This window comes from Varroa destructor, unplaced genomic scaffold, assembly GCF_002443255.2.
Source record: "Varroa destructor unplaced genomic scaffold, Vdes_3.0 BEIS01000007.1, whole genome shotgun sequence".
Taxonomy (NCBI): Eukaryota; Metazoa; Arthropoda; class Arachnida; order Mesostigmata; family Varroidae; genus Varroa; species Varroa destructor.
Genome location: NW_019211460.1, coordinates 20074195 through 20089003, shown reverse-complemented (window position 1 = coordinate 20089003; position 14809 = coordinate 20074195). Strand labels below are relative to the sequence as shown.

The window sequence follows — 14809 nt, the reverse complement described above, 5'->3', positions numbered from 1 at the left end:
TATATATACACCTTAAAAACAATCTGTGTACGGTAGAAAAGAACTATGATCGATGGTTTAAAAAGAGCGTTAATTTAATAGATTAAGAGATGGCGTGTAAAGTTATATGGGTACGTCATGATATGGCTTACTTTTCGACAAGGAAGAACAAACATGAACTTATAATCATTTAATATGACAATTTATGGTAAGTTTTTTTCATACAATTTTGTCAGTAATGGCTCGAGATTGCAATAAGCTTAAGAAAGGTCGTAACAGCTTATACAGTAGTAAGTGAATACAGCGAAGCTACTCTTTTTGCGTTTACTAATCGGATCTGCCAACGATCATTGTAAGGTCGCAGACGCTTTTTAAATTCGGTGTTTGGCTTTCGTAGAAAACGCAAATTAATTTTCTCGATGATGAGTTGTGTTTTTGGAAAGGTAATCGACTTTTACCTGAAAGTCGAGCTCGTTCGCCTTGTCGATCAAGACTTTTTATAGCATTATAGTTAATGAAATACACTTAAAGTCTATGTCTCTATTGCAAACAGATGAAGGCTCTAAAACATAAACTGTGAGAAACTTTCGATTTTCTAGCAAAAATAACGTAACTGCCAAGAAGAAGGACGTTCGATTTTAACGAAACGCGCGAAAAAAGATCAGCTGTAGTAGGAACAATTGCGATGTACCACTAACGAACGCGTCGTAAACTTCTTCTATGAAATAAGAAACAAATCGATTCACTTGTAAACTTTAGTGCCAATGGTGTTCATTAATATAATTTAGGTTAAGCACTTATTTGTTTTCGGCAGCAGCAAACTTTCATGTTCCATCAATACGTCTTGGAGGCAGCCATAACGCCGCCAAGCTCAGTGGGTCTGCCCCCCTTGAAATCAGTGTCGCGCATATGGTTAGTCATTCTTTCTTAACCCGCTCGTACGTCGGATAACACCAAACAGACAAGGAAAGCCATTCTTTCATTGCAGTTAGATTAGAGCTACTTCGCCTTTTGCTATTCTTCCGGGTCTTTCTTCACATACATTTTTCATCTGCGGGAGCCTGTTCTGTGACAGACAGTTTTACGTTAGCGGGTCATGGACTAATTGGTCCATGGTTACCGTGGTATTATCTTACGATATGTCTGACAAGATCGACTCGTCGCGAGGACCGAGCGACGTCCTAGGACACAGCAATGACGGTAATGCTGATGGACCAACCTTAAGTCCTTACGGATCCAACAGAGAAGAGCTGAACGCAACTAACACCGGTCAATAAAGAACGGGACCAACATAGAGGTGCTGATAATTACGGAAAAATAGATGGGCTTTGCGACACCGGCAAAGATACATAAGCCTTCATGCCATCTAGTAAAACTGACGTTCTGGACACCCTGGAAAGGCAAAATAATCAAGCGTAAGGAGGAGTAGACGCAGACGGGTTTCTTGTTATGTTATCTAATCACAAATATTTAGACTTGATCGTTCGATGACAGATTTTTCTTGAGTCAACCTTAGTCCGTGCCTGTTCAACTTGATTAAGAAGAAGCTTTACAAGTAAAAAGATTTTTGTAGGGTCATCTAAAGCTTATCGTCTGATACCGGTGTGTATGTTTCACTTCTATAAATATTTGCAAAGAGGCCAAAAAAGCCGACCCAATGTGATCAACTCTAGTGCTCTCAGGGTCATGGCCATCAAAGGCCAAGCTTATCTAAAAAGTTGTTACGTTCTCCCTTCCTTCGAAACTATTATAGTAAATTTATAATAATTTATAAATGCACGATTACACCACTTTGATTGTCGAACGATCATTCCAATTTCCACAACACCTCAACACTTCATATCGGATATAATATAATCTAGGTAAACCCTTTCATTTAGGAGTTGCTGGGGATTATTATACGGTACGATCGTGCCTGTTCTCATGGAAATAATGCACATGTGAAAATCTGCTAACATCATCCTCTAAAGGCTGTCACAGATTAGAAGCTATCCAACTACCTTTCTATCTCTATTCCAAATATATACACGTATATAAATATAAAGAGTATATCATATATATCGTTTTTCTCGTCACATCATTTTAGGAGATCGCAAAAGGATCTGATATGATCACCGTCTCAAAAGCGGCACAGCAGAGATTGCACTGGCTCGTGCTGATTGATGACGACGTGCGGTTGATGTCGTGGAAGAAACTGGGAAGCTGCGGTACATTGGTTTCTGCTGGAGTGCCGTAATGGGTGGTGAACAACCATGAACGAAAAGAAAACCAAACTTGAGAAAGGGACGGAAAAGACAGTCAAGGATGACTCAGGACTATGATATGGATAGGCGAGGTGAGTAGTAAGTGTAGCGATAATCCTCGATCCTGGCCGAGATACTACCCGATAGGGTATGAGGAAGAATTCATCGCTGCTGCTACTGTCACCATATAGCCCTATGTGAAGAAACGAAAGGATCTTATGGACCGCGTCTTCTATAGGCCGCGAGAAACTAATACCACTAATCTAATGACACTCTCTCATTATATTTGCCTAAGAAAGACGTCGTCCCGTAAGCATCGGATGGAAAGTTCAAGAGAAAAGCCGAGAGGAGGAGGTTGAACTTTGAAGATGAAGAATAAATTGCGTATAATAATCTTATTCCAAACATTATCAACGACTAGTGGACAGTTGTCACAGGACTTGCAATACAGATATTATGCGTTTGCGCTATTATAATATTATACACTGATGAGTTGAAAGCTATATATATATACATAAATTGTGCAAAAAAGACCACTGTTCGAGGGTGTTTACACAATATTCGAACATTTTATTAAGGTGAGTTCACTGTCCGACATTCAAACAGGTTATCACGGATGATTTTATTTGGGTTAACTGTTGCTAGTTAATATTATTACGTTGTGTCAAAAAGTTTGTTATTTTGATAATATATCAATTTTATACAGTACACGTAAGGTATGTAGCATGTATGAGAAAAAAGTATCAGTAGCTAATCACATGCTTTTGTAGGCATACATATGATTTGTTGTTAGCCACAGCTGCAAAAATAGGCCCACTGGTATAGAACATCAAGTTCGTGCAAGAGTCAACAGAGTGTATTAGGTATCGAAAATCAATATTTTAACAAGGGTCCTTCAGTACCAAAATTGATTGCCTTTATTGATGTGACAAATAAAGTATGGGTCAGACTACAATGTTGAGATTGGAAGGCTTGCAGTAACAGTTATGGTTATCAATTCGCAGCGGAAGTGGTTTCGACAAAACAGATGCTAATAAACTTACTACAAATTGCGCATACTATATAATTGAAATGACCCTAAGCATCTCAACGCCTAGCACGGATCTGGTTAGTTTGACTGTAATTTCCTGCTTTGAAACTTAAAGTTTTCTAACGATTAGTTTGATTACAGGTAGCTAAGGATTCGTCTTTTCTATGTGTTGTTTTTTACAATCACTCCAATGGGGTTTACTATTTTGAGCCTTCACCTGACTTGAACATCTTTAATGCCAGGTTAAGAGATCCGTTATCTGCTCCGATCAGGTTTTTGTTACCTAATGAAGGCACCTTCAGTTAGTCATGCACAGACCAAATTGTGATATCGGTGCCTGCTTATGGTCTCAATGTAAATAAGGGTCACATGGATTTGCAGACTTTCCGCAAGAAGGTCCTAGAAGGATAAACAGAACATGACTGTTTTCATTATAAAATGAACTTATTATCTCATAATAGCTAAAATGTTCCAAAATCTGAAGAGTTTCTATGGCCGAATTCCATCTGTATACTACTACCTTCAATAATGCATTATAAATACGTGTACGTAAAGGAAAACAAATCAGGGAAAATATAGATTCGTCTATGCTCAATCATTATCGATGTGGAACCGTGCTAACCAATGACCAATTGGATCATTTGAAATATCCGTCGTTTGATGGTTACACAAAGATGTTTTTTTCTTTACATAGCATCTGCGCATACACATGTACTAGCACTTCGTCAGCCATGTTTGAATGGTTTATTACATAAGGCTTCCATCCGGTCCCTTGTACGCACACGCCCCACGCATGAAGGAAGAGATTTAGTATTTTAACTATTATTCAGGGTATGTACGAATTGAAATTATACTCTCTATTAGGCAATTTCAGTTATAAATCTTCCGAGTTCTACGCTTGATTTTACTACCTTGAAGCACTGCTTTGAATGGCTGGTCCCTATTATCATAAAACGAAACGTGTTTATGCCCGGCTTCAAGCCTAGACGGGCTACTAAATAGAGAGGGAAAACGATGTGCATACAATACGTATCCGAAACCGCGGCCATTTGATATCAGTTATTATTGCTATATGCATAATTTGAAAAATGTATATGTGCAGCGCATGCCGAGCTGCACATGTCAATCCACAGTGCGATATTATTTCCGCATGAAACCTAGAGGGAGGGTCGCACTTCAGGCTCTATTCAGGTTTAAAAGACTTTGCTACGGGGCGTTTGCCCTTTTGCTTATTGCCATTGTCGTCGTAATGTTATCGGACTAGCTGGTATTGCCTTTGGTGCATCTGGCTGCTGGTGCTGTCATTATCGTTGTGGGAGCATTATCGCTTTTCGATAGACGTCCGTTACGTGTTTTCCTGTCCATTGCCTTCAAGGCAAGCGCAAATAGGAAGCCATATGTGCAATGATGTCCGCAGTGTGTAGGCCAAGGTTGTACCCACAACGGCTATCGGCCGTTGCTTCACCTGCAGCTCTTCGACAAAGTTCTGCGCGCAAGCAGACCTGAACAATACCAGATATTACTAGAAAAGGCCAGCACGTAAAAATATGGCGATGGAAACACGTTTCACAGGGTGGAAAATTATTTTTCAAATTAAGCTTACGTGCAAGGCGATTTCACCCCATCGATTGATTCAAACTCAGGTAACAGCTAGTCAATCTATAAACTGTTCAACAGCAAAGCAAAACGGAAGTTCTGCACTGCTGCGGCATGCAAAAAACAGACAAGACACAGATCTTAGTGTTGCTATTGCTGCATCCATCCATTCGAGTCGGTCGGACGCCCTAAGGCGATGCGGGGATCTCGATTTCTAAGTTTGTGGTTAAGTATAATCACAAAAATGAGTATATCAGACTAAAAGCAACGAAACATTGCCATTAATTGTTTAACAAATTGGTTACTAATTATGACATAACGGGTTGACTAAATAATTACGTTGTCAATCCCATGTGAACGTTAAGAGGTCGAGCGCTGTTTACAGATAACATGAGACTAGATAAAATTGTTATCATAGCTGTCTTTAACGTATTGTATGTACCAACTATAAGAAGCAGAAATTGCAGAGTGAGCGAGAAAGCGGGAGCCATATCTGGGTGACTATTGCATATCATCGAAATGAAGTTTAGATAGAATTAAGTTTACCTTTCTTACCGCCACGTTCGAGACGTCCAGCGAAGCTGAAACTGACATTGTGGACTACACAACTGTATTAAATGTGCATTGGTCTTGACGCGTAATCGGAACGAACTATGAACACGTGGCCAGAATTAGTCAATCATTGATTTAATTTTTAACGATCGCTCACATAGGCAACGAGGCTACCTAAAAAGCACCTAAATGAGGACGAAATGTTGACTCGGTGGGATGATTGCTAGACTGTTAGCACACCTAGTTAGTTACTGAGCAAAAGACTTATCAAGTTTACTCTAGAATTTGCCTAAGTAGATCATGAAGTTTAGGTTCAAAAACGGTTCCTAAGCAGACACGATAGATTCAAGCAGGCTTGCATAATCTACCTCTATGAACAAGAGAAGGGTAAGCGAAGTCGAGAATCGTTTTACACTGTTGCGTTATAAGTACCCGATCCTAATCATCTTAATCAACTGTCCCATTTTTGTAGTAGCGGTACTGGGAAGAGGGATAGTAAGGGCAGTTTTTCTATTTACGTTTTTTTACGTTAAGATATTTTATAAACGTTTAACAGGTACGGCTAAGTATGTTGGTCTTCATACGTCTTCATGCGTTTTTACTTCATGTATATTTAATACCCCTATAACCATATACAACGGCATCAATTTTTCGTACCGACTGGATTTCTGTTTCACATCCATCCTGCTCGAACGCCGATACTAAAGCGATTAAATGATATTTGTTATGGTCTAACAACAGCCGCAATGGGTCCAGCTGGTGCCAATCATTATTCTGGTCGTCTCGTTTGCTGTTATACTCTAGTACTACGCGCGGTGGTGGCTCTTACCCACCTAGGAGCGTTAACACTACGCAGGACCAAAGAAGCCTTCAAACGGCCCGTAGTTTCCTTAAGATACATGTAGGCATCTAAACAGACGGCATTTTCATTTTTGCTCAATATTATGCGAAATTTTAGAGCGAGGGTCAATGCTGCAAAATCAATAGAGGAGTGATGACGAAAGCATTAAATGGCAAACGAAAACTATGTTGATGCAGTGTAGTGTATTTTATACAAGACTTAAGGGCACGTCAGAGGCTTAGTCTGTCTATGTTGAGGTCGAGAGGTGATGCGCTCTACCTCGTAGTGGAGGCAAGTCCTCTGAAACAGTGCTGGACAGCCGTACCGACCATAAGACTAGAAAAATTATTACTAGGAGACAGAAGATCAAAAGTTTTCGTTTAATCCATTGCTCCCAAAAACTTAACAATGGAGAGGATAGAAGCCACGCTTCTAATTTTCCGTTTCCCTTCAGGTAGACAATTGTTCAAACGTTTCTTTCTGCCTGTTTTCCTGTACCCCTGTGTGGCATATGAGGTGACACATGAGAATCAAGCTCCGACTTACACCATATTAGGCAGCGACGAAAGCCAAACGCCTCTTTCCAAATCCTCTAAGGTGGAACTCTCTAATCTGAACAGCTGTCAACACCCGTTTTAGGTGTCGCGTCGGGGGAGGGTGCATAATGTAGGCACAGCTACCTACCGCGTCTTCTTTTCCCTACAATGACTGACGTGGGTCTACACCGAAGCGTAAAGGGGCGACCCAGTACTGGACGTTGTTGAAATCAGCCAACTACGACATCACCAGTCGCATTGCGTTTCACAACTACCCGTAGAGCTCGGAACCTGCAGAGGGTAAAGCTCTGTTCCTCATACACTTGTTTCTCTAGTCATCTCTTTTGAACCGTAAGCACCTTCTCACCCGTAATAGAAGCATGAAGTGATGAAATGTTTCATGCTCCTCTCTACGATGTTTTTCCTATTTCCGTTTGCCCCTTGTTCTGTTGCGTTTTTTTCGTCTCCCCTAAAGTGGTTATCGCGAGATTACGACGTCTGCAAAGGTACCACACCGGTAACTTTGTGTTAGAAGTGACCCGCACAGCTAGCACTTCCCCTTGCGGTGCGATGACGCGCTGTGTTTCGATAGTGTATTGCGCGGCTAGTACGTAACATCCGTCCTATTACATTTGCTTTTAGCCACGACTAGCCGTTCTGGTGCAGCTGCGATTGCAACAGCTAACAGAAGTATTGCCGTTCTACAACCATTGTAGAAGGAAAGCAGCTGTGGTCACCGCCATGACGGTCACGGGCGACGATTGCTAGCGATTGATGATGACGAGTTATCGAGCAACCGCTATGAGTGCCGTCGGCGCCCGGGGCAGCGGACGAGACGGAGGACTAAAGGAAAAATGATACCAAAGTCAACGGTAGTAGATACCGAGGCCACAGCCACGACGACGACGACGACGACGACGACATTTCGCTGCTTTTACTAATCGGTCAATGTCAACTCGTCACTGGATCTGCTTGGCCGACTAGTGCTATCACAGTTACAGCCACAATTGAGGCGCTGTCTGTGGTACTGGCTAAACATGCAACCAAACATGCAACGCTAGACACCACTTACGCAACCGATAGCACGGAAGTGGAGTAAAGTGGGACAAGCGGTGCCAGCGGCTAGAAAAAATAACGCTGCTCTACCGCACTCGACACACAACTAGGCCACATCAATGAGACCACGCTCATAACAGTTGTGCGCGTAAGCAATACCACAAGCAAAAACGAAAATGTCGAAAGGCCTCGTTACAAAAATGAAACGATGTAGGACGAGCTCTTGTAGCCCTATGTAGTCCTACAAGTACACGTACTATTTATTCCGTTAAAAGATCACGTCGCTGGTTAGGAAAGCCCGAAAGGTGCTGTTTATACTGCTGGATCATTTCATGAAATAACTGTAAAATTTAAACTTTGATTCGCATCTAGTTAGAGCTAACTTTTAGAAAACACATGTATCGGTCAAAAATAATGAAAGATAATTATTTGTTCTAATAAGCTAGTGGGTAAATTAGAGCCCTTTATCTTCTAGATAAAGGTCTCAGTGGTAGAAAATAGTAATTTTCATTTCAATTTGGGAATAAAATACATGGTACAAAAATGGAAAACGACGATCTACAAGATATTGGAGTTAGGTTTGATGATAACCTGAGCTGTTTATATCGAGTTGAATTTGTTTAAGAACATCACATACTCTGCTACCTAATGGCACCAAACTTTTTCTTGTATTTATTTGCTTGGAGAACGCTTAAGGAAACATCAAAGTAATTACTTAGCTAAGATGAATATATATAAAAAAAGAAAAATAAAATAAATGGAAAAGAGAGTGAAAAGGAACATTATTAAAAATACTTCTAGGGATAATAAAAAACTGGTAAGACAAAATGACAAACACGGACTTGATAAATAAATAGTATTTTCCAAGTTTTTACAAGAAAATTAATAGAATTCATTGTTCAGATTCACGTATAATATATTATTTTAGGTAGTATCCTCTTAGTTATTTAAAAATCGCTTCTTTTCGATTGAGTTTAACAAACGCTTATTAAGAAAATTAAAAAAAAAAAACAGATATCACTACAATCTGGCCGATCAGGCTACCTACTCATTAATTCAAGGAAGCAGAAGCCTAAAGGGAAGCCTGGATCTATAGAGCCTGAGCACAGAAAAAACAAAGCAGGTTGAGGTACTCTGAAGCACCTCACGGAAGCGATCCAATGCTCAAGATATAAACTCACTTATTTATGTAAGGCTTTTATTAAACAGCGTTTTTAGCAACGAACGTTACCTGCTATCGCTATCGATATGATATTATGAAAGGACTATAATAAAAAAAGTAATTGCTTTGATGTTTATTACTCGTATTCATGGATGATTTTTCTACTCTTATGTTTCGAATCATCTACTAAACATCATGCGTAGGTCATCATATCTTTTGAGAAAAGTATATAATGCAAATGCCTATGACATATTTAAACAAATATGACCGTCTATCAGAAAAAATCGTGGTTTTTGCATATTAATATCGCTTTTCTTATAAAAATTAGCAGAATTTTTTTTTCCTTCTATACTCTATTCTGTGTAAGGTATGTCTGCATTTGGCATGCATAAATTAATACTGCTTCCAGTATTAGTAGTAAAGTTTCTTACATGGCCAACGCAATCTTATAGGTATACAAATGTACACAGACTTATAGTGGACTTTAAAGTTTGTAGTTACCCACAGAGAGTTATATCTATTATTAAATCTGAATGGCGAAAGACAACGATTGGGGAGAGACGAACTCGATTGAGGTAGGTCACCAAGAAGGTCAATCACTCTCTCTACTCAAAGCTTCAACTGGGACCGACTCCTTTTCACATCTTCCAGCCCCCAAATCTGCCATCTCATCTCGGTCTTTGTTCCTTGAGCACTTATACCTAGAGCACATTTTTAGAATAAGCTTTCCCTTGAAAGTAGTAGCAACGACGTCCTGTGCCAGGGCTCCTTTTTGCTTTTTTCTTCCGCCGTCCTACTTCTCTCTTTCTCACACACCCATCTTTCTACTTGAAGCGAGCAACCACCCACGGCCATTCCCCATTCATCGAATGTACGTTTGTCGACTCACCATAGTCAACGAGACCCATCACTGCTGGCCCTCTAGCGGCTACGCACTCGGCTGCCTTTGCTGCTGACGATGGCCGCGCTTATCCTATCACCTCCTATTGGTGGCCTTTGTAGTTCCTTCCCGCTGTGCCACTCCTTAGTGGCCTCCACTCCCCTTTTAGTCTCTGTACATTATCACTCTACAACGAGCACGTTTCCCGTCAGTTTACGGGATACCCCATTACTACTAGCGCTGATATCCGTTGACTTCTTCGTCTCTGCTCGACCTTTTTCATCGTTTCACTATGCTATCTGCACTTCACACTCGGCACTCTCTTTTTCTTCCTTTCTTTTCTTTCTCTTTTCCTATTTTCCCACATGATTTCCGCAGTGCACAGGCGCAGTTTTTGAGACCACCTGGCTTAGACACACTAGATCGCGCGCTGGAAGGGGTAAGAGACGCAGCCGTATGAAACATTAGTTAACGGCGGCACTAGGACCGGACGTAAAACATTTAGGAGCACTTTTCGATTCGACTTCTCAACCCTTCAACTCGAAGGCCTAACGCGATCCAATATAACTGCATTAGCTAGGTAGTTGAGATAGTTGGTCTTCTAGGGGAACCGAGATCGGGGAACACCGTAGTAACGGAAGTGACGCAAAGCGAAAACCGTTTGCCTCACATCCTCATGCTTCCCCTGGTTCTACGGCTACTGCTGCCGCAGTTACTGCCTTCCTACCAGCGCAATCGTCCATTTTCACAGCAGTGAAGAAAAAGGCATCAAGGCTGGCTAGCTGGCTTATCTCCCAAAAGGCCCAGCGAGCCTAAAAAGCAACAGCTACAGCAATGGAGCTAGCAGCAGAAGCCGAACATGAGGTGAAGAAGTAGTATCCTCTTAGTAACGGTAGCGGCAGCCCTTCTTAGATACCACTTCTTGCTCGTCTTCTCACTTCGTAGCCAGCCCAAGTCGCTGAATCTTTGACGTAAAAACTGCTCACCGGCCGCAGAGGAACTGGCTCTTGATGCCGGCAGCAGGAAATCGTGGCAAAGGTCTCGGTACTGCTCCCAAACGTGGCCCATGGTAAACGTACATCCTGGTTTCAGTGATAGCAGCAACCGCAAACGGCGTCTGTGGGCTAAGGCAAGTGCCGGGAGGATGCTTCGCCGCTCTCTTTTCCTTTGCTTTGAAGTCGTAGCAAGGGCCACAACTACACTCAGTTAGCATGTCTGGAATCTCTACATAAGGACTTGCAGGACAATCGAAAGCACACAGACGCACTTACAAGCGGTACAGATACAGAGGTACATAACCACAGAGTGAAGGAAAAGTATACGGATGTAGCGGAGTGCAGTATGATATTGCCCGCTACTTGCCACAAGCTTAGCAGCGAAAGCGGTGGCGACGACACGCCTCGATCTGTGTACTTTTTCGTTTTCTTCTTGGGACGTAAAGTAGTGTTTACTATCATCTCCATCGTAACGTTGTATGCGCTCTCTATAAATTTATTCTTTTTTTCGTAGATCGGTTTAACTGGGTCGTGTCCCCTTGGGTAAAACCTACTTTGCGTTGCAGCTGACAAGGACTCACAGACGTCGAACTATAGATGTCTACATTCGTCTTCGAGTCGGGATTATGTCAACGGATAACTGGCGCAATATAGCTGAAGTTCAGTCCGTGAATTTATAGAACCCGATTGAGTTGGCATGTCTTGCCTCATAGACCTTAAGGCGATGTACAAACATATCGTCAACGTGGCGTCATCTCAATGGTTTAGATCATGACAAAATACGAACTCAAGTCGTTCGTATCAGGATAAGATCTGATGTAAATAGTATATACCCAGTTTAGTTTTTAACACCACTGAGGTCTCGTACCTGGCGGACAGCGATGTTATGTAACGTGTGACTCTATCTGTGAAATATACCTGGGTTTAGGTGCTCTGATATATAATCAATTGCATATTTGATATGATGGTGTTGTATTGACATCAGTATGGCAGCGTTGTTCGTTGTACAAGATGACTTCCTTGCCAAGATCCTGCATCTGCGTTCATCGGGGTATCCAATTATATTATAGTTCGATAAAATCAAGTACTCCGTTTATCGCTAAGCTGATCTCGATACCTTCAGGGGTTGATAGGTTGTTCACTATCTATCTGTTACTACGATGTAACACGTTTTTTTGCCTGCCCTGTAAAAATGTCTATGAATAATTACATTAGCGTCCAATTATAACCGCCTTTGATCTACTACGTGGTAAAAAATGGTAACTTGACACTAATGGAAACCAATACTGGGAATTATTTCTTAAATAGAAAATTACACCTATTTGTGTATAAGGGCTTGCTGTAACGAAGGTGTGCGAAATCAAAGAAAGCCCTGTTTCCACATGTTAAGGCGCATGCAAATAAGAAAAAAATGCACGCCGGTTGTAAAATAGCACATAAAAACAATACTAACAGTACCGAATAGTTTTCAGATGCCTTGTGTCTACAGGGGCAAGCCGAATTACCCACAAATTTGAGACACATAGCTCTATTGAACATGAGCAGCGGCAATAGCAAATAAGCACTTTTCAGATACATAATAAAGTACCTGATAGCGCAGTGCATAAATTTGTCAAATGGTTGTGGTAACTAGCAACTACGATGATAGAGTCAAAGATGGCACGCTATTGAACTTAGCACGAGAGGATCAGTACCTAACAGCCAGAGTAGGAAAACAAAGGAGAAAAGCTCCAGATTTAATAACAGCTCGATCATGCAGATGAGAGCTGCAATCACCGGCAGCGCTATGCATATACGTGCATCGTGTCGGAGCTATCCTATTTCACTAGTGAATTGTACCGGCGCATTGCGTTTCCCACGGACGGTGTGGACAAAGCCATAGGACCCTGTTCGTCTGCTTCTTTTCATAGACAATTCTCTTATATTTGATTCTTTTTTGAAAATATGTGCATATTTATAAGGAAAAAGTTATCTACAAGGGTCAACAAGATGGCAAGCATCCGTATTGGTAAATATGTGGAATAAAGAATTTTTTATAGCGAAGATATTTTTGGCATTGCTTAGCGTTATTCTTATTTGAGATTTTCATTTACAATAGTTATAATGATATGTTATGTTATATAACCAAACCTGTAGTATATATATATATCGTTAATGCTGTTCCTCAACATAAAGGTAATGAAAGGCTCGTCCGGATTTTGCGTCCTGCACTCTTTGCATTAACAGAAAAATTACACACATAAGCCAAGAATTTACGCGCCACTGCTGAGTATTGCAGCTCGTCGAAATACGGTCGCCATTGGACTATGATACTTAAATTTGTAATGCGACTTTGGTAGTGTGCCCCTTTACCTTACTAGCCAGTTGGCGGATTTATTTACGCACATATTGCTGCAGGCCATTTCGACTAAAAGGTAGAAACAAGTTACCTTTGGAAATGTTTGCGTTCCTCTCATCAACTAAGCGTCCTAGGAGTTCAACCCCCCTATCCTGGTTCGGTTTGACGTTAGATAATGCCAGACAGACTACTTTTATCCTGCATGAATGTGAAGCGATGAAACCCCCGATGGCGAATATAATAATTCCAGTGGAAAGCAATAGCAGGATCTGTTTCGTCACGCAGTCTTTTTATAACCGTGCGATCTAAAGGGGTAACTCCGACTACTTATCACGAAGAAACAATTCGCTAATTCAGCTTAGATCTATTTCATTACAGTGAAATGGACGTAGATTTTTATAAAGACGTAAGAAAAGAGTGTAGGTATTACATGTAGTGACCTATGTGAGTATCTTAGTACACAAAAAAAATGAAGAAGTGCTAGCTTCCAATATCCTTTTTGATTTCATCTTCATTTGATACACATTTATGGATTCTTTTTCAAAGAAACTGGTAATATTGGATAATTTAGATATGACAGGATTTTTAGTTCTAAGTGTACCAGTTTGTGCCAAAGTTTAAAGGTTATATAAGCTGTTCGTATGTTAGAACGTCGTCAATAGAGCCAGTCAGAGATTTGATCTTTTTGAGGCAAGAGTACCTATTCTGAGCGTTGTGTCCAGTGAAGCAAACATTATGCCACATGTATTTAGAAAAGGAAAACTGCAAGAAGCTGTGGATGGCGACTATACCCGATAAGAGGTCGTACGTCTTTTAGCGGGACGAAGAACCCGCTTATACGCGTAAACTAGTGGTAAAAGGACTTGTGGTCATTTTACAGCTTAGGTTTAAATATGTTGGATTACTATGCATGGAGCGTGACTGAGCGCCAATTTAGCAAATAGAAGTCACACAAAAAACGGATAGGCACCATCACAGGCTATTAAGCATTGCTAGCTCTAAATATGTATAAGTCGGACTGAATTTAATTAAATTACAGACAATAACATTGAATAAATAGGCTTATCAGAAAGATCGTTGCCAGTGTATTTGAAAAAATGATATACAAATATCTGTTTTCGCTTAGATGCAGCTTGCGGACAAGCTGCAGTGTCGGTCAAGTTTAACCCGACAGCCGGATACATAGGAAACCTCTCAAGGGAATTTTTCCTAATGTACGTCAGTGCTTCGTCGTCAATCAAATGATGTAACTCAGCATCCTTCAGTAATTTCAATCGTTGCAATTTCTTCAATGGAGTGATTCACGATAAAGTTGGTCTACTTCATTTGCATCAGCTGTGCTGGAGTATCTTGGTCCGCAAGACCATAGTATGGCCTGAGAAGGGAAAAGTATCTTTTACCTCTAGGAAGTCTACAACACCTATGCCGGAATATCCTTCTCATTTTGTAGAGTTTTGCGCTCCTCCAAGGCTCAATGCTGTCTATGAAGCCACCTACCCAACCCCCGCTGCTTTGTGTCAACCTCTAACAAAAGGCATAAATCGACCGTGCCCTCCCTTACAGATTGACCCTCTCCTAAATGAGAAAGGACTGAGACGTAC

The 14809-nt window shown here is 41.0% G+C and overlaps 1 long non-coding RNA gene across 4 annotated transcripts in view; it reads left to right on the top strand.

Annotated features, from left to right (window-relative positions):
- The window catches only part of LOC147754429 (uncharacterized), a 13449-nt gene extending 4309 nt beyond the window's left edge, over window positions 1-9140 (top strand). The window contains exons 2-3 of one of the 4 annotated variants that reach the window (XR_015318045.1): window positions 2066-7077; window positions 7420-9140. This is a non-coding gene — a long non-coding RNA (uncharacterized LOC147754429). Of the gene's footprint in view, window positions 1-2065 lie in introns of all 4 variants that reach the window. The other 3 variants (XR_015318046.1, XR_015318044.1, XR_015318043.1) reach the window with 3 other exon arrangements.
- Window positions 9141-14809: the final 5669 nt, after the last annotated feature.